The sequence below is a fragment of the Budorcas taxicolor genome, chromosome X (assembly GCF_023091745.1).
Source record: "Budorcas taxicolor isolate Tak-1 chromosome X, Takin1.1, whole genome shotgun sequence".
NCBI classification, from domain to species: Eukaryota; Metazoa; Chordata; class Mammalia; order Artiodactyla; family Bovidae; genus Budorcas; species Budorcas taxicolor.
In genome coordinates, this window is record NC_068935.1 from 27,292,137 (window position 1) to 27,313,408 (window position 21,272).

General features: G+C 40.6%; 1 protein-coding gene across 2 annotated transcripts in view; it reads left to right on the plus strand.

The window, feature by feature from the left end:
• Positions 1 to 21,272, plus strand: part of LOC128069825 (dedicator of cytokinesis protein 11-like) — a 96,276-nt gene that overhangs the window by 48,889 nt on the left and 26,115 nt on the right. Inside the window, exon 1 of one of the 2 annotated variants that reach the window (XM_052663011.1) lies at positions 9,952 to 10,060. The exons of the other annotated variant lie outside the window; for it this stretch is intronic. The gene's annotated coding sequence lies outside the window, so the exon portion shown is untranslated. Of the gene's footprint in view, positions 1 to 9,951; positions 10,061 to 21,272 lie in introns of those variants that run through there. 2 annotated transcript variants of the gene reach the window in all.

Below are 21,272 nucleotides of genomic sequence, written 5' to 3' on the forward strand. Positions count from 1 at the left end.
CTCTCTTGCTTCAATCTGTTGAAAGTCAGCCCTCGACACAAGGGTTTGTAAAAAGAAATAAGGTTATCAAAATTTATTTTTAATAACAGGATTTTTTAAAAAGACAAAAAAATTAGTTTTTAAAGTCAGGCAATAGTTTTAGAAGTGCTAAAGTATTTTTTCATAGCAGAGCACAGAATACATTAAATGACCAAGGTAAACAGAAGAAAATAATAATATCCAAGAGTCATATTTAACATTGCAGCTTTTATTTGACCCAGGATTTACAAAGTCAAAGGAAAGAAAAAGACAGGAAGGGTTCTTTGAGAGTAAGGAATGCTGTTGCTGTCTTCACAGGACCATTATACAGTTTTGTATGGTGTCAGGTTCTTTTCCAGACTCTGTTCTCTTTACCTTGATGTATAATTGTATTATTTACAATTTACCATTTCCTCTTTACTATATATGATAGAATACAAGCAAAGGGTTTTCATAAACTGTATGTCCTCTGGAAGTACAATCAGAAGGTTAACTCATTCCCAGTACCACACTTGTTTACACAATTCCTTCCCCTTTCTTTTTTCTACTTTTGCTAAAAAAAAAATAAATAAAGCACACACAAAAACACCCCCCCCCCCACCATGAAAACAAAACAAGCAAAATCCCTGGGAACTTCCCTGTGGCTAAGACTCTGCACTGGCAATGCAGAGGTCCTGGGTTCAGTCTCTGGACAGGGAAATAGATCCCACATGCTGAACCTAAGACCCCCATGAAGCTAAATTAAAAAAAAAAATACTTAAAAAAAGGCAAACAGCATGAAGAACATGAAAGTACCTGGGTTTTGATCAGCATAATACAGTAGGTAAATTTTACTTATTTTCTATTTAGTTTTTAGTAATATTAAACATTTTTTCTAGTAATGCAGGATATAAAAACGTAAAATAAGTTGATAGTTAACTTGCCAGAGATTGAAACACATCAAATGTTAGATATGAATAACTAATTCTACAGTACATTAATAAAAGTTTTAAATAACTAGAATTAAGTACTTAGAATGTATGATTTACAGTAAAAGTCAAATCATAATACAGTAAATTTTACTTCTTTTCCATTTTGTTTTTAGTAAATATTTTAAATATTTTGTCATAATGCAGGATATAAAAACATAAAATAAGTTGATAGTTAACTTGCCAGAGAGATTGAAACACATCAAAAGCTAGATATGAATTCTAAAGTACGTTAATAAAACAGTTTTAAATAACCACAAACTTCAACTACTTAGAATGTATGATTTAGAGTAAAAGTCAAAGATTATTGATGCTATGTTATAAGCCTCCATGTTTTGGGAAAGAAATATGTAAAGGGAGATAATATTCAACCCTGGTGGTACTTCATTCCAAGAGATATTGAATCAAATTAACAACCACAACCACAGCGGACTGTTTTTGTCTCCCCACAAGCTAAAACGTGGGGGAATGCAGAAAGTGACTGCTATTATGTATGGGCTTTTTTAAAGGGTGATGAAAATATTCTAAAACTGTGGTGATGGTTTTACAAGTTTTAAAATATACCATATAAACTACTGTATTGTACTCTATTTTAAAGGGTGAGTTTTATGGCACATGGATTCACTCAATAACTTTGTTTTTTTCTACATGCTCAAGGATACATCGGGGAAAAAAAAACTGTAAAGAAAAAAGGAGTTGAATACCACCACGGCCCAGGGAAAGTAAGGAGGGTGGTAGGGGGAGGACAGAAGAGAGGAAGGAGAGCGACATGCATCGCTGACTAGTTCTCCCCTCCTCCATTCAGTATACATGTGCACACACTTGCACATGTACGCACATGCACACACACACGCAGGCACACGCACACACACGCACACACACGGGCACACACACACACACACACACACACACACACACACACAGTGATAACCAGGGACAAGCAACTGGCTGAGTTCTGTTACGGAGAAAACCATACTGCTCTGTTTCTTGACAAGGTCTCCTGATCTTATAAATGCTGACCTTGCTTGCTAAATAGTTGGTCTTTGTTAATGAGGTTTTTCCTTCTTCTGCTCTCACTTTTTGATTTTTAAATGCAAATTTTAATAACTAGTATACAGCCTGTGTCACATCTTCTCTTCTCTAATTTAAGTCATGCTCTGTGGTATCTGTAAAGTCATATTCATTTTATTCTGAAAAATATCTGCTTCTGAAGCTTTCTCAGTGTAAGTATTATAGTTACCTTGTCAAGTCAAGTAAGTATTTCACAAGTATTACAGGGTTGAACTCTTACAGTCCAGGCCTTTTAGGTGTTCTCTTGGCTTTCTTTTTCTTAAGCCTTCTTATTGACTCATAAGGGCTTCCCAAGTGGCACTAGTAATAAAGAACTCACCTGCCAATGCAAGAGTCTAAGAGACTGGATGGATGGGAAGATCCCCAGGAGGAGGGCATGACAACCCACTGCCACATTCTTCTAGAGAATCCCACGGACAGAGGAGCCTGGCAGGCTACAGTCCATAGTGTTGCAAAAACCAGGACACAACTAAACCAACTCAGCATGGCACACACTGACTCACAGACACTAGCAGCTTAATTTCAACAAAAAGATGATAGACCTCTACACTTTTATATAGAAGTATAGGCATTCTGAAAACTAAGTCTCTTTCTAGCTGAATTTTATTAACTGGCAATAAGTCACTGTTTCAAAGTCTTAGTCATTTGCCCAACTTTTTATTGTCTGTATATTATATTCTGGGAAGTAGAATCAAAGTCAGGAATTATCAGGTACATAGTCTGAATGCAAATGTTAAATAGTCTGAATCGATAGGAAGACTGTCCTCTTGGAAAAGCAAAGCAGTCTCCTTAAGAGAGAGATGGAGCAATAGCTACTTCCCCCCTTTTTCTAATTGTATCTTGACTTTTCTCTTTATTGAAGATGCGAAGTGCAAGCCTCAGTCTCACCTTGTGGCTTATCAGCATCATGGGCTGCAGCTGTAGCTCCATTCGTATTCTTGCTTGCTGTGGACTGTTCACTGCAAGGTGTCTGGCTATTGCTCTCTCTCATTGAAACGTGAAACACACCCAATGATGGTCTTTTCACATTAGCACTTGAAGTAGAGTCTAAAGGAAATAGGTGTAAAGTGGTGATTTCATCTCTCTGTGTAGAAGGAGAAAATATGCATTTGGTATAATCAATCATACTTTCCTCTGAAGTTTCAGCTAATATTTCAGTAGGTAGGTCTTCTCCTGGAGAAATAATGGAAAGGCTCCAAGGGAAATCAATCTCAGTTTCATGCTTTGGTGTGGAGAGCCTCTGTGGGGAGGTCCTCTGTGTAAAAATGGATTGGCTTTGTGGATGGCCAAGCCTGGCATCGGGAAGGCTGGAGTCATCTTGAAATCCATCCACTGTTTGAGGGCCGAGTGTAGGCGCTGAAGGAACAGTGCTAGACGACTTCTGACTGCCACTGCTTATTGTGATCGTCTTACTGCTGTTAGAGGAAATCTCCTGAGGGTGCTCTGGCACCTCAAAGACGTCCTGACTGTAAAATGGAACCTGAAGCTCGGAACTGTGTGGCTGTTTCTTTTTCCCTCTAGATTTCATCTGTTTGGTATTTGTTTCCGTTATCAGTTTGACAGCCACATACCTCTCAGGTCCGGGTGGAGGGTCCCTGATCGAAATAACTGACTCGCACTGTGGCGTTTTCCTCTTGAGCCTAGCCGAAAGCTGCTTCTTTTCTTGTCTTAGTTTATTCCTTTCTGCTGTGAGTTCACCAGTAAATTTCAGATTTTGTTGTTGGATATCATAAGATTCTTGCTGTAGCGTATTTCTGTCCGTTTCGTTTCCTGTAGAGCGATCACATAATTTGGCGTTTAATTGACCTCGCAGGTCATGGATAGGGTCATTCAGGGCTCTCCGCTGCTCCGTAGACTCTTTAATTCTGGATATGGAGCCTGTCCACCTCCCATCTGACACTTGCTCTTTCCTCAAACTGGTTCCTTTCCCTTGCAGTCCGCATGGCTCTCTGTCATGGAGCTCTTTTAGTGTTTGCCAGGTTTTTTTTAAATCTTCAGAAGACACATCACAGAGTCTAATCTGTATTTTATCTCCTTCGGAAGAGTTCTGCCCACTTTCCCTGTCTTCTTCACCCACGTCCCCTGCCTTCATCTTGATTCCCTCACTGGGGTTGGGAAACAGTGGAGACAGGCACCACCAAAAAATGGCGGAAGGGCCCCAGACGGGATGACAGTTTAAACTCTTTTACAGACCTGTGAAGCGGCCTCAGGGCACTGGGTGGGCGATCGGGCGGGCAAGAGGATGGATCGAAGATGGCTCGGGGTGGACAGGAGGGCACGGTTGGGGGCCTGGAAGGAGCCACCAGCCTCCTTTTGCGGAGAAGAGCGAAGGCACATGGAAGGGAAGATGGCGCCTTCAAGGCACCCTGTGCCGGACCGGAGACTCGAGAGACCGGAAACGCAATGACTTCTGGGAAAGCCCCACGGAGCTGAAGTGCATCCCAAAAGGCGGGGGTGGGGGTTGGGGTGTTGAAACTTACCCCTTGGTTTATTTTTGAAACAAATTAATTTGACCCAATTTTAGCATCTTTCTTCCTGACAGTCAGTATTTTATAATCATGGAAAAGCACAAATACCCATGGTCATTAGCAAGTTGGACGTAAAGTCAAAAGCCATGCACTCTTTCCTCCCTGTCACCCCTCCGTCTAGGCAACATTGCTTAGTCATCCATTCCTAGATTTGGAGTCTCTCGGGAGACTGGCAATTCTGTAACTGTTTAGTGTTGCCACCCATGCTAGAGCTTTGCTGGTGGCTCAGTAGGTAATGCAGGAGAGCCAGGTTCAAACTCTGGATCGGGAAGATCCCCTGGAGAAGGAAATGGCAACCCATTCCAGTATTCCTGCCTGGAGAATTCCAGGGATAGAAGAGCCTAACACATGAATTTTCAAATATTATTTGTTAAAATGCAAAGTATGGTAATATAGGACTAAGATGCTACTCTTTTTCTTCCTAGAGTGTGTTTGTTTCACTTTAGATACATGGGGCAAAGAATCATAGCAAGGTAATTCCCATAGCACTGCAATTTCCTCTTTTTTTCTTCTCCTCCAACAGAGGGCAGTCTTAATCATGCCATGCAAAACCTAGATGCTTCCTTTTGAGTTAGCCTTAAGATACCCATGATTTATCGAATGCTTCTCAACTCAAAGTTGAAATTAACCTGATGGGAAGTGATACATTTTTAAAAGTTTTCCAGAAGGTAATGGTTAGACTGATGTGCACAGTTTCCGGTCTAATCCTAGAACAGTTGCTTGTCTCTACTGAAGCTCGTGAGAAAGGGCTAGATCCAGGGGAAGGCAGGAAATCATCAAGTGACGACAACTGTCAGGTCTGTACTTTTGTTACCCACTCCAGTGTTTTTGCCTGGAGAATCCCAGGGACGGGGGAGCCTGGCGGGCTGCCGTCTATGGGGGTCACACAGAGCCGGACAGGACTGAAGCTACGCAGCAGCGGCAGTACTTTTGTTTACAACCTATCGATACTCACTTCAGTTACTAATGTAAACAGAAATCCCCAACAGCAATTGAGACAGATGCTATATGTTCTTTCTTTCTTCTTTTTGCTGTGTAAGTCTTAGTGGAATAAATACTTAAGGAAACGTTTGTGCGACCCTAAGGAAAAGATTGCTTGCTTATTTGGAATAGATAGGTGTCAGAGGTAGTTAGTCATTAAAGGAAGTTAAATAGATTTCTTTTCTTTTTTAAAATAACTTTCATAGCACTTGGAAAAACTAAAGAGGCAATTTGGATGGGGTTTATTGCTGAGTCTCTGGGACATCCTAATAATTCAGATGACAATTTCTAGTGTCTCCCCAGCACTGGGAACTGGTTGGAAACTGCTATGGTAACTACCACCATCAATCTTAATCACTAAGATTCTGCTGACCTGCGCTCTGTGTTTAGTAGAGGATGGACAAAGGCTTTTTCCTCAGTGCTTGTATTACCCAGTTGTTAATTTTTTAATGAAACCCTAAAATTCAAGGAGAACAAAATAAAAATGTGGGAATAAACATGTTTATCGAGTAAAAACGTTCTGATCCAAGTTTAACTCCGGCCCAGAGACAGATTAGATCGGCCTCATTCTTAAACATCTAACTTCAGGAAACCACCCCCCACCCCTGCATGCAACCTGTGTCTCTGAGTGTCCCTCTCACTGTTTTCTCTGACTCTTGCCTTTCCTTATCTCCTGAGAAAAAGATGGAAAATTATTGGAGTATTGTCCACTCTACTCTGATATTTTTGAGGAGAGGAAGGAAAGTAAGAAATTTCTCTAAATTCCTTACTTGTATTCTTGTAGCATAAGCTATTTTAAATACATGGTAAGCATCATACAGTTTCCAGTGATGTCTCATTTAAGCTGAGTAACAGATGGTAGGATATTGAGCGTAGCACAGTGTTTATGTGGAAATCTAGTCATTTATTAGTTAATCTAACATTGAGATACAGTATTAAAGAACTTCATTTCCTAACTTTAACCTTTATTTTAGGGTGCATAATGCCTGGCTGTCAAAACACTTTGGAGTAACCTGAAAATCACAAACCATGCCAGCTCTGTGAAACAGATCAGGAATAATGCAGGCCAGGCTTCAGCATCTTAATAGCCTGGAAAGTTTATTTACACTTAATCACAGTCAGTGCAAAATGTAGGTAGGGTACTCATTTGAAACAGGCATTAATACTATTTAACCTAAATCACCAGTACAGCTGGAGATCATTTTACATACATTGATACATTTGCATATCTGTTTCTGTAGTCATTTCATCATATGTGAATATAAGATCAAATATGCATGGATTATTTCTGGCAATTTTAGTTAATAGTGAGTTCTTAGTTTAATATGAAGGAGATTAATATTCTCATAGAACTATTATAATTATGTGATTTTACAGTCAATATCCTTTATCTGTACTTTAATGAAAATAATGAATCTGAATAAAATAGTATATATAATATTTGTTTAGAATGACTATTTTTCATTTAGTGATTTATTCAGGGGTTACCCATGCTGAGCTGTCTGCAGAGGTAAATGCTATTTTGACACAGCCATATTTCACACAGGTTGAAAATATTAACAAGTTCAATAGGAAGCTAGAGGGTTATATAAATGAAAGCTATTCTCTGAAAGCAAATCTTAATAAAAAGTCAAAGAGTGAGAGAATGTTCATTACCAGACAGTCCTTTAGAGGTTGCATAAGAGGAAGCAAGCAGAACTGGCTTTGCGATTTGGACTACTAATAAACACAAATGTCTCGAGCAGATGGATGCTGAGCTACTAGACTCAGGACCTTTCAAAAAACAAATGGGAGGGCTACAGCCTTCAGCTTTGCTCTTTGTCTCTTGTAACAATGTATTGAACCTGTGTCTTTCAGTTGGCCCAGATGCTTTGTTTTCCTTCTGATTTAGAAACAAGTCTCACACCACTGGCATCATTGAAAACATCAGGCCATAGGGAACCCCTGTACATAACGTAGCTGCTTTTCTATGATTTCTCATTTTTGCACATATAATGAGCAGAACAGCCTAAAATGCCTCCCACGTTATTTCTTAGGTACATACCTAGATCATCACTCACATCTTGTCTGCAAAGAAGTAGGCACCTATTTATTAGCTACAGAGCTGTTGATACAGAGCTGAAGTAAACAATAGCAGAATTGATTAACCCAGATCGTATTTGATTAAGGAGTAAATACAGCGAAACTCATTAAGTCTGCAGGTACTGAGAGCCTGGTGTCTTTTTGCTTATCTCTCTCTCTCAGTCTTTGGGAGAGAAAGTCATTCCAAACTGTTATGTGAATCCCTGTGTCATACAGTTTTAATTTCCTTTTTTAAAAAAATCTCACATTCTACAACAACTGAAGCATTTCCATCAGGCACTTCTTGAAGGAAATACTGCTACCGAAGTTTCCCTAACAGTGTTAGATACCATATCATTTTTCACTCAGTGTTTCAAGGTAAAAATGAAAAGGTAGAATTTAGTCAGTATCATTGCAAAGAAAATACACAAAAGTCAACTAGGCAGATGAAGCTTAGTACAGTAGAAAAGCCCCCAGTGAGCAGTCAGGAAACTTGGGTGGCAGACCTAGTGTGACCTCAGGAAGTCACAGAGACTCAGCCTTATAATGAGAGAGTTGGACTGTTAATAATTTGTTCCTTATTCTCCTTCTCTGTTATTTTTGTGTTTAAAAACAGGGTTTTTTCATACTTTTATGAAAATATCCAGTCATTTTTAGCCCAAATTATGATTGAGTCCGTTTATCCAAATACCTATTGAAATGAGGTGTCTTGTGAAGCCAGACGATGTCCAGGCAGGCTGGCTGGCTGGCTTCCCTTGTCAGGTGCTTGTTGGTTTTACTCAGATGCTTGCCTCTCAGTGGAAAGCATCATTGCTAGGATTAAAAAAAAATAGAAGAAGAAGAAATTGAAAGCAGTTATCTTGCAGGGTTGTTGAAGGTGTAAAATGAGATAATGGATGTTAGAGAGCTTTGAAGAAACACTATATAACTATGTGCTTTGCTGAGTTGCTCCATCGTGTCTGACTCTTTGGGACCACGTGGACTGTAGCCCAAGAGGCTCCTCTGTCCCTGGGATTCTCCAGGCAAGAATGCTGGAGTGGGTTGTCATTTGCTCCTCCAGGGGATCTTCCCAACTGAGAGCTGAACCCAGGTTTCCCGCATTGCAGGAGGATTCTTTACCTGCTGAGCTACCACGGGAGCCCATATAACCATAATGTGAGGTAACAGTAGTGGGAGAAGTCAAAAGTGAAAAGTCTTGCTGGCTTTTCATCTGAGTTACACAGATTTTTTTCTTTTCTTTCCCTTTCTCAAAGTAATTCAGTTAATTGCTCAAGCCTCCAGATTTACTATGGAAACCAGGCCTGTGCTTTTCAAAGAGGCTTATAAGGGAAAACTAAATTAGATACTAATCAGAAATAAGCTGCAGTATCTTTATATGAAGAATTAAGTTTATTCTGATGAAAATGCAACCCAAATTCATTTTTTATTATGCCAGTAAATAAGACATTTGGTTTCATGGTTTGCATTGTATTTCTTCGTCCTGTTCAGACATTTCTTATTGATGTAACATACATCTCTTGGTAGATGACAGGCACTCTCCTAAGTGTTTTAGAAATATTCGCTCATTTTTTATTGTGGGACTGGAGATAGAAAAGGGGACTGCAGATGGGCACCACGGATCTTTTTGAGATGATGGGAGTGACTAGATTGTAATACATGGACAACTCCGTAAATTTACTAAAAATCATTGAATGATTAATTTAAAATCGGTAAATTTTGTTGTATGTAAATAAAACCTCAGTCAAAGTAAAAGTACAAATGGGAACTGACCTTTAATTCTCACACTAGCTTTGCGATGTAGATGCTGTTATTTTTCCCATTAATTTTTGTTTTCCTTGTTTAGCTCCATGGGTCTTAGTCGCAGCACTCAGGACCTTTGATCTTCTCGGGATGCTGGATCTTTTCATTGTGGCATGCAGACTCTTAGGTGCAGCGTGTGGGATCTAGTTCCTTGACTGGGGTTTGAACCTAGGCCCCTCACGTTGACAGTGCGGAGTCTTAACGAATGGACCACCAGGGACATCTCTATGTTTCCCATTTTAAAGTGAGAGAAGTGAAGCTCACAGGGATCTTAATGTCACATAGCTAGTTGGTAACAGATCCGGATTCTGATCTTGCCAATTATCATAAGAGTCCATGCTTCTAAACACTACCCCATTCCTTTAAAAAAGTAGACTAAGGAAAAAGCCAGACAGATGGAGCACCATCCCGGGATTCTATCATCGTTACCAATAAATCTGTTACAAGTTGCATATTGTTTTGGTTTTTTTTTTTAGATCTCATTCTAATGTTTTTTTTAATTACAGGATAATTGCTTTACAGACGGAGAAGGCAATGGCACCCCACTCCAATACTCTTGCCTGGAAGATCCCATGGGCGGAGGAGCCTGGTAGGCTGCAGTCCATGTGGTCGCTAAGAGTTGGACACGACTGAGTGAGTTCACTTTCAGTTTTCACTTTCATGCATTGGAGGAGGAAATGGCAACCCCCTCCAGTGTTCTTGCCTGGAGAATCCCAGGGACGGGGGAGCCAGGTGGGCTGCCGTCTATGGGGTCGCACAGAGTCGGACAGGATTGAAGCATCTTTGCAGCAGCAGCAGCAGCAGTAATTTTTTTAGTACAATATGTGCTTTTAAAGTGGAGAAGAAGATTAAGTATCAAAAGAAGGCCTTGTTTGAGGCTTCTTTTCCCTACATCACTGGTATGCCTGTGAAATTGCCAGAAAAACAAATACTGAAATTACACACCTGCAGTTAAACGAACAGATATGAAACCCCTCATTGGAAAAGACTCTGATGCTGGGAGGGATTGGGGGCAGGAGGAGAAGGGGACGACCGAGGATGAGATGGCTGGATGGCATCACTGACTCGATGGACGCGAGTCTGAGTGAACAACAGGAGTTGGTGTTGGACAGGGAGGCCTGGCGTGCTGCGATTCATGGGGTCGCAAAGAGTAGGACACGACTGAGCGACTGAACTGAACAGAACTGAACTGAAACACAACTAATTAAGGTTTTAGGTGTGTCTTTCAGATATATTAGCTGAATATTATCTCATCTTTTCAATTAGTAGAAATTTGAAATAAGAGTTTTATGTCTACTAAGTAGAAACCTACACCCATTAGATACTGAAGATAGTTAACTATATTAAAGTATTTCCTTAGAATATTTTCAGAGGGGCAAAAACCTTCAAACTAGAAAATATCAGGAATTATTTCTCTCCATTATCAGTTCTTAAGCTTTAGAATTATAACTATAGGATTGGAGAAGATAGGAACTGAAATATATAAATTTGCTGTGAATTTTTTTAGACATTAGCTTGAGGCGGCCAGCCTGAACAGCAAACAATATGACATGTTTCAAGAAATGGAAACAGTGCTTTTAACCGATCATTGAAATACTTATTTTACAAAACCTTCAAGGGTTGTTGTTTTTTTGTTGTTGTTGTTTCTGAATTTATCCTTCGTAGAAATCAAAGAGCACTTCTCTGTGTAGGAAAAAAGGATGTTTTGCATTTTAACAAAAGTAATGTTAAATTACTTTTAAAAAAGCAAAGGAGAAAAGGAAAGATATAAGCATCTGAATGCAGAGTTGCAAAGAATAGCAAAAAGAGATAAGAAAGCCTTCTTCAGCGATCAATGCAAAGAAATAGAGGAAAACAACAGAATGGGAAAGACTAGAGATCTCTTCAGGAAAATTAGAGATACCAAGGGAACATTTCATGCAAAGACCGGCTTGATAAAGGACAGAAATGGTCTGGACCTAACAGAAGCAGAAGATATTAAGAAGAGGTGGCAAGAATACACGGAAGAACTGTACAAAAAAGATCTTCACGACCCAGATAATCATGATGGTGTGATCACTCATCTAGAGCCAGACATCTTGGAATGTGAAGTCAAGTGGGCCTTAGAAAGCATCACTAGGAACAAAGCTAGTGGAGGTGATGGAATTCCAGTTGAGCTGTTTCAAACCCTGAAAGATGATGCTGTGAAAGTGCTGCACTCAATATGCCAGCAAATTTGGAAAACTCAGCAGTGGCCACAGGACTAGAAAAGGTCAGTTTTCATTCCAATTCCAAAGAAAGGCAATGCCAAAGAATGCTCAAACTACCGCACAATTGTACTCATCTCACATGCTAGTAAAGCAATGCTCAAAATTCTCCAAGCCAGGCTTCAGCAATACGTGAACCGCGAACTCCCTGATGTTCAAGCTGGTTTTAGAAAAGGCAGAGGAACCAGAGATCGAATTGCCAACATCCGCTGGATCATGGAAAAAGCAAGAGAGTTCCAGAAAAACATCTACTTCTGCTTTATTGACTATGCCAAAGCCTTTGACTGTGTGGATCACAATCAACGGTGGAAAATTCTGAAAGAGATGGGAATACCAGACCACCTGACCTGCCTCTTGAGAAATCTGTATGCAGGTCAGGAAGCAACAGTTAGAACTGGACATGGAACAACAGACTGGTTCCAAATAGGGAAAGGAGTACATCAAGGCTGTATATTACCCTGCTTATTTAACTTCTATGCAGAGTACACCATGAGAAATGCTGGGTTGGAAGAAACACAAGCTGGAATCAAGATTGCTGGGAGAAATATCAATCACCTCAGATATGCAGATGACAGCACCCTTATGGCAGAAAGTGAAGAGGAGCTAAAAAGCCTCTTGATGAAAGTGAAAGCGGAGAGTGAAAAAGTTGGCTTATCGCTCAACATTCAGAAAACGAAGATCATGGCATCTGGTCCCGTCACTTCATGGGAAATAGATGGGGAAACAGTAGAAATAGTGTCAGACTTTATTTTTGGGGGCTCCAGAATCACTGGAGATGGTGACTGCAGCCATGAAATTAAAAGACGCTTACTCCTTGGAAGAAAAGTTATGACCAATCTGGACAGTATATTCAAAGCAGAGACATTACTTTGCTGACTAAGGTCCGTCTAGTCAAGGCTATGGTTTTTCCTGTGGTCATGCATAGATGTGAGTGTTGGACTGTGAAGAAGGCTGAGTGCCAAAGAATTGATGCTTTTGAACTGTGGTGTTGGAGAAGACTCTTGAGAGTCCCTTGGACTGCAAGGAGATCCAACCAGTCCATTCTGAAGGAGATCAGCCGTGGGATTTCTTTGGAAGGAATGATGCTAAAGCTGAAACTCCAGTACTTTGGCCACCTCATGAGAAGAGTTGACTCATTGGAAAAGACTCTGATGCTGGGAGAGATTGGGGGCAGGAGGAGAAGGTGACGACCGAGGATGAGATGGCCGGATGGCGTCATGGACTCGATGGATGTGAGTCTGAGTGAACTCTGGGAGATGGTGTTGGACAGGGAGGCCTGGCGTGCTGCGATTCATGGGGTCTCAAATTGTCGGACATGACTGAGCGACTGAACTGAACTGAACTGAATGTTAAATTTAGAAATTTACATATTTATTTATAGGTACCATCTATTTTTAAGCCTGGAAAATTCTACTCACTTAAACTAGAAAATCTTATTCTGAAATTGTTGCAGTAGTAAATCCTTAGTGTTTCTCTCCCTTAGCCTCTTTGATTCCAATGATCTGAAACACCTGATTTTGTAAATTTTGTAATTAAAGTATCATAGTCATGCCAAGGTAACCACTAGTGTTAAAACACAAGTTAAAATCTTAATCTGTTAGCCTGTCTTCCAGTCTGAGAAATCCATAACCTAGGTAAGACCTGGATATTCAGAGTAAATAAAAGTACATTTGAGTGCAGGACTGACAGAAAAATCTCCATTTACACTTAAGACAAACTTATTTATCAAAAATAATAGAGCAATTGTAGAACCCTTTGCTTCCTCTTAAATAACCTTCTGTGATTAAAAGAAAATCTCTGACATATCAATTGCCAAAATTTTTCAGTTTTCTCAAAGTTCTATGCCATTTCTGTTGAAGTCATCATAAAGCTTTCTTTTTCATCAAGATGGAATGAAACGCTACAGCTGACGCATTGGAGACAGATGTTTGCCTGTTTAGAATTTTTAAGGGAAAAACCAGTTTGTGCCATTGGGTGGTGGGCTGAGTGAGCAAAGGCCTGGTCCCCGGGCATCCCGAGGGGACCGCAGATCAGCAGAGCATGGCCATTTCTGGCTCCTGCTTCTCAGGCTTCAGGCGCTGAACTGAAAGGCAAGGTGGGGAGAGAGGCGCAGCGCGCCCTGCCTCACCCCCACCCGCAGACTTCCTTCAGCCAGAGCTCTGGCTCTTTGTACCAGAGATCTCAGGGATCGCATTTTCTTCTCTTTTCCTAAGTTACCTCTAAGCGGTGATAGGAGGTGTTAGTTACTCCCAGTCCCCAAAATACATGATCAAAAAACAGATCTAAATTTCCTTACTTCTACTTTGTCTGCAAACCTCAACATGTTCGAGGTGTCATTCTCTGGAGACTAGCCTCCTGTACCTCTTCCTCTTGTCTTCCTGAGACAGTGCACAGCTGTTTCCCCCAGGGTAGACAAGAATCAAATGTGCACTCTTCCCCACCACAGACCATCTGAGATTCAGCAAAGCTTCAGGCCTGTAGAGCTCCCCCATCACCCCAGGAAATGGAATCTCCTTTCCCATAGAGTCTGTTCTTGTCATGCCTTATAGGGTAATGTTGGTCCCTTTCCCAAGTCTCTACACCCGGGATCTGACAGCTTCCGTTCTGCGTAGCGTTTCCTTTCCTCGGTTCCTTCCCAGTTACAGCCTTTCCCCTTTAGCCCTCCGCCTGGGGCTCTTATGTGCTAATCCTCTTCTAACTAGCAGTCTTCTTTTAGCACGGGTAGCTTTCCCACCCTCCAAACTCTCCTCCACTTTGTTCACGGGACCCTTCGTGCTCAAGGTAGTGGTCTAGTTGGACACTTTGCATCTTGCTTGCCCTAGGATAACATCAGGAAAACAGAAGCCACAGCTCTGAAGGGCAGAATCAGGAATCCAGGCCACATACCAGAAAGATTCAAAGCAGACTCTTCAAGACCATGTGACATAATGCTCCATAGGGCTGGAGAAGAGCCCTCACACAGGTATACACTGGCCTAGATTTAGTAACTTGTTTCGTCTGAAACAAGACTAAAGGGAATCAAAGTTTTCCCCAGGCATTTTGAAGACCCACAAAAAAGAGTCCTCTTATCATTGGATAGTTTGGTGAGTGTATGTATATATATATTCATATATATCTGTGTGTGTTTGTGTGTTTGTGTGTGTGTGTGTTGGGATCTAACCCAGGTCTCCTGCAAAACAGGCAGATTGTTTACCAGCTGAGCGGCAAGGGCAGTATGTATATATATATATCTGTATATATGTATATATATACACACAGGAGATGATCTCTAATTGGAGATGCATCATCAGGCATAGGAATCAAGATAATGCCCTTAGCAAGAAGAATGGATTGCAGTAACTCTTTACCTGTTTGTTTCTGAGAGGAACCATAATTACCCTCCCTGTATGTGAGATACACACCAAAAGAACTTTCCCAAGATGCTTTGGCCCCATTTTGTCCTCTCCTAAATCCCAGGCTTCTGAAGAACCCTTGGATGTGGGAATCTTTTAGAATAAACGATCCTCAGAGTAGACAGAATTTTTCCCCCAGTCATGGATGTAGCTGCCTGAGGCCCCAGTAGGTTGACTCTTTTCTTTGTTAAGGACTATATTCTTTATGTGTTCACTCAAGTTTTGGGCCCTTATCCTTAACTGCCTAACTCTTCACTTTATAAAGGTAATCAAGTGGGATATTTTCTTCTAAATTTCAAAAAGTTCTCTCAGTGCACTGCTACTCAATGAGTGTCCCATAGACCAAGACATGATGCATGATCCCAATGCTGAGAAATCTCAGCATGAGGTTTGGCTTTCTTAAACCTGCCTTCTTCCTTCTCCAGCCTCTAACACCAGGAAGCTTACCAAATATTTAGTCGTGAGAACATCATCATTTCTAAGCATCACTATTAGATTGTAGAACAGTAGATGGCAAAAGCTGTTTGTCCCCTTTGCAACCAGTGACTTTCTACTGACTAGCAGCTTCTGTTATCAGGAGACTGAATTTTCCTTGAAAGTGACAACCCACTTATATAGGGGTAAATGCAAGCATAGCAAGAGTGTTGGGACATGTTCCTAAGTGCAAAATCTGTAGGGCAACCATGTGGCCTTCTATCCCCAGACTCTTGTTTGATGGTAACAGTTTGGTCCACAATCCTACAGCAGCTGTTCTCAGTTTGAGCTCACTTCTTCCGTCCCAGCAGTCCAACTGCAGTCACTTACTATACCAACTGCTAGCAATTATTTAATTTTATCTCGAGACACCTAGTTTCCTTGATGGTAGCTTTGGTAAAACTAATTCATTGAATACTTGTTGTATGTTAGGTACTTGTTTTATGTTAGGTACTGTTCATTTCATGGAATTCTTTACATTTCGTCAAATTCTTACAAGAAGTTGCCATCTGTTTTACAGATACAGTCCTAGAGAGATAAACATATTTAAAATCACACAGTTAATGATAGAACTGGGTCTATCTAACGCCAAAAACTCTAGTTCTTCCAGTGCCCCGTCCGAGGATGCTTCATCCCTGGCATCAATTTTATTTCCTGCCTCTCTTTACAAGTCCTAGGCCACTTTTCCAATTATTCAGTAAAACAAGGAACTAGAGATGATTACAAAAGCTCATCACTGTTTACCTGAAAAGTCCATGCCTTTTTGTTTAGGCAATAGATGATAAACATACACAGGATCAAAGTGCTACTAACGATTTTTAGATCACATTAGGAAAACATTTACTATAGTAGGCATTGCAGATGAGGCATAGTCAGAGAATGACACTTATTTGTAAGTACCTTGAGCTCAATGTTTGGGGAAAAGACTGGTTGGAGGTAGAGCAGAGCAAGAGAATTGTTAAAATTGCGGGTTGGGGGGTGGTTTGTAACTGCACATTACACTTATGGCTATGTTCCTTACCAAAAATATGTGTATATTTTTAAGGATAACTAATGAATGCAAGTCTTTCATTTACAAAACACTTTAAAAAGTATATTTATTTCACTGCGTTTTATTCACACAGAATTATTCCTTAATGGATGTTCAGCCTTCAAGAATATTGCTCCCAACACTGATGAAGAAGGAGCAATGAATAGAGGATGCTGGAATGTTGGATGTCCATTATAGTGAAGTAAGACTCCAGGGCCTCCATTGCCAGTTAGATAAATGTAACTTCTTTTAACATATTTAAAATTAAGAAATTATTACAGCTAACTTAATTTGAAAGGTAACTAAGGGTTGATGAACTGTAAGGATTAAAACTACCGGGGTAACAGATGTCCCTTTTTGGAATGTGCAGCCCTATCTCTGCAACAGTTCTTACTGTCTAGTTTTAGAAATATACCATATATCATCGTCCAATCACCTTCCCAGAACCAGACCGCAGTCACAATACTCTGGAGACATCTCCGTAAAAAATCGAGTTAACAATGTAACAGCTAAGGAGAGGAGGCAACTTCTCCTCTTTTAAAGATGTTTTAAAGATGAAGAATTTCTGCTCTGAGTTTCAGATGGATAGTAAACTGCTGCAGTTGTCACTCAGTCAATAAATATTTGTTGAGCACTGACTCATGAGCAACGCTTTGGACTTGGTGATAGAAGAGCTATAAAGTAATTAGATATGCTGATTCCCTGACCTCCAGTGTCTACCGAAAGAGACTACCCACCTACACAAAATAGAGAGAAGACAGACAGTGCCATTTGAATGATACAGACAGTGTGTTCCCTGCAGAATCAAAGGTAAGCGATAACTTTGGGCTGAAGAGAGTTAGGATTAGAGAGAGGTTTAAAGAATGAGGATGCCCTGAAGGCATTTCAGCAGCAGAGGATAGCAGGGTTAAAAGTTAAGCAGTGGGAAAGTGTAAGGCATATTTTAGGAGGCAGAGTGAATGGATCATTTTGGCTAAGCCATTGGGTTCGCATAGGGAAGAGTAGTAGTGGAGGTCCGATTTTGAGAAACTGAATGTCTGGATTTTATTGATTAGAATGTTGAGTTGCTGTCAAAGACTTTTTGAGCAGAATAATAACGAGATGTAAGCAAGGAGGAGGAAAGTTTAAGTTGGTGGTAATGTGGGAAATGTATTGGAGGTCGATGGATGGCGGCTGGGGGCAGAGGCTGGAATGTGGGCTGCCCTAAGTGTCCAAATGTGAAGAAGCCAGACCTAAACCCAGCTTGTGACAGGTTCAGGGACCACTGAGGAAAAGAGGAAGACTTGCTGGCTATGCAGGAGAAGAGTCAAAAGTAGCACTGAGATTTCAGGTTTGGATATTTATAGAGAAATGATGGATGGACGATTTTACAGGGAAGGTGATGAATTCCATGTTTTGATGAGTGTTGAATTTGAAGTATCAGTAGAAGGTTATTGAAATGGAAACAACATCAGGTCATTAGACATTAAGAACTGAATCTAAAGAGAGAGATCAGGGTTGGGGAGCTACATCTGGAAGTCATAGCTGTGTGAGAAGCAAAGCACACTGATAATGGGAGATAATATAGCAAGTGAAGACCAGAGAACCAAGAACTGAATCACAGTGACGTTCACATTTAAGGAATGTGAAGACCAAACAGAGAAACAACCAAAGGAGGGCGACTGAAGTGCTTGCAGGCCCACAGAAATGAATTTTTTTAAGGTAGTACTGGCTCAGAGGTTAAAGCGTCTGCCTGCAATGCGGGAGACCCGGGTTCGATCCCTGGGTTGGGAAGATTCCCTGGAGAAGGAAATGGCAGCCCACTCCAGTACTCTTGCCTGGAGAATGCCATGGAGGGAGGAGCCTGGTAGGCTACAGTCCATGGGGTCGCAAAGAGTCAGACAGGACTGAGCGACAAACTACTAAGAAACATAAAAAGCAGCAGTTTAAAGTGATAGAGACACACTTTGTACTCTATGAACTGTATTTTTTAAATATAAGCAATTTCAAGCTAGCTCTGGTTCATTTCGCTAACATGATCTATGCCTAGAAGCTTTACCTCCTACCTCTTGTTTTTTGCCTACTACTTCTCTATGAGTCTCCTCAGCAGTATAACTAGAGGCACAGATGTAGAGAGCGGACTTGTGGACACAGTCGGGGGAAAGAGAGGGTGGGATGAATTGAAAGAGTACCATTAAAACGCATACCTGACCATATGTAAAATAGATAGCTAGTGGGAAGTTGCTGTATACACAGGGAGCTGAACCCAGTGCTCCATGATGAGCTAGAGGGCTAGGAACTGGGGGTGGGAGGGAGGCTCAAGAGAGAGGGTATGTATATACACACATACACACACACACACAGTTAATGACTGACTCATGTTGTGTGCCAGAAATGAACACTACATTGTTTAAGCAATTATCCTCCAATTAAAAAAAAAAAGATTCATAACAGTAGGAGCCCGTCTAGCCTCAAAAATGCTGGAGTGGGTTGCCATTTCCTTCTCCAGGGTCTCTTCCCGACCCAGGGATCAAACCTGGGTCGCCTGCATTACAGGCAGATTCTTCAGCATCTGCACCACCAGGGAAGCCCCAAATGATTAGCGCATAGTATGAAATCAATAGATATTTCTTAAGTGAAAAATAATAAAGATAATAATACTATCCTTATCACTTCACAATAAGCATGAAGATTCTTTATAAGTCATTAGGTGCTACGTAAATGTCAGGCTTTATCACTGACCAACCTGATAGTAAACTTGGCTTTCACTCCCAGAACTTAGAAGACTTGATGTTTAAAACGTGTTTGCTGGATCAATTAATCATAACCGAGAATCAGATCCTTGAATTTTAATCCCAGTTCATTGCTTGACTGTGAAGCCTGGGGTAAATTAATTCATTTTGGGGGTTTTAGTTAGACTTAGATGATTTTCGTGTAAGATCTCCAGTTTGTGTAGGCTCAGAGCAGGAAGATTCCAGGGAGTTCACGGGAGATAAATGGATTAGCACAACTGCAGTTATGTCCTTTTTTCCAAACAGCAGCTTCAGCTTCGTCATAGAAGTGGTCTTAAGCCTGACCCTTTTTTGTGCTCTAACGGAAAGTAGTAATATTTATTAGTCAAGAACTATAATCAGTTTCTTGTGTAAACACATTTGTTGGAACTCTTTTGTGTTCTACAGTAATAATTTATATGTGCTTTTCATTTCAGGCATACAGATAGAATCATATTCTCCATAGTGCCATTTTATGTTTCGGTTTATATAATAGGGCTTCTTCCTCGTGCCCTGCTGCTGCTGCTGCTGCTGTGAAGTCGCTTCAGTCGTGTCCGACTCTGTGCGACCCCAGAGACGGCAGCCCACCAGGCTCCCCCGTCCCTGGGATTCTCCAGGCAGGAACACTGGAGTGGGTTGCCATTTCCTTCTCCAATGCATGAAAGTGAAAACTGAAAATGAAGTCGCTCAGTCATGTCCGACTCCTAGCGACCCCATAGACTGCAGCCCACCAGGCTCCTCCGCCCATGGGATTTTCCAGGTAAGAGCACTGGAGTGGGGTGCCATTGCCTTCTCCCTCCTCGTGCCCTAGCCAATGGAAAATAACTCCCACTGATTTACAAGTTTTATTGAAATGAAAGATACAAACTATTGTTCATTTAGTGGCTTCTTTAAGTAGGTGAATTAACCCATTAATAATTTAATTTGTTTTTAAGATTGCATTTCTGACTTTTGAGTTGAAGTAGTTTTAAAGATAAATTAACATACAGTAAAATGCACACATATTAGGTGGACAACTTGATGGATTTTGACAGTTGTCTACACCCATATAACACCGTGGTACCACATTATCACGAGAAACCAAAAAGTAGGACATGTGCATTAGCCCAGAAAGTTCCATTGCGCCCATTTCCCGTCAGTCTGCCCGGCCCCAATATCTGATGTAGACTGGTTTTAACAGTATTTGGTGTCATAAAAATGAAATCATTCAGTGTCTACCTTTTGTATCTGCCTCTTTTGGTTGGCAGAAATTTTTTGAGATACATCCATGTTGTGGAGTAAATCATAAGTTCTTCTTCATGGCTAAATATTCTATTCTCTCGATATAATATTTTAAAACCCATTCTCCAGTGGAAGGATTTTGGATTGCTTCCAGTTTGGGACTGTTATCAATGAGGCTGCTTTAAACATTCTTATCTGTGACCTTTTATGGGCATATGCTTTAATTTTTCTTGAGTACATACCTTGCTGGTTCCTCGGGAAGTTTTCTATGTAACTTTATATGAAACTGTCAGTTTTTAAAAGAGGTTGGGCCATTTTATATCCCACCAACAATGGATGAGAGTTCCAGCTGCTTCACTTCCTCCCCACCATTAGCTGTTGCTAATCTTTTCCTATTTTTGCCATCCTAGTAGACAGGAAGTGGTATCTGACTGTGTTTTCATTTGTATATCTCTAATGCCTAATGGTGTTGAGCATTTTTCACGCGGTCTTTGTCTTTCATTTGTCTTTTGTGGAATGTTTGTTCAATTCTTTTGCGCATTTTAGAAATTACATTATTCTTGTTGTTGTTGTTGTTTTATGGGGGTTATTTCTATATTCTGCATATAAGTCCATCGTCAGATATATGTGCTGCAGAGTATTTACCAGTGTTGGATTCGTTTATGTATTTTCTTCACTAAGTCTTTTATTGAGCGGAAAGTTTTGGTTTTGATAAAGTCCAATTGACTCTTT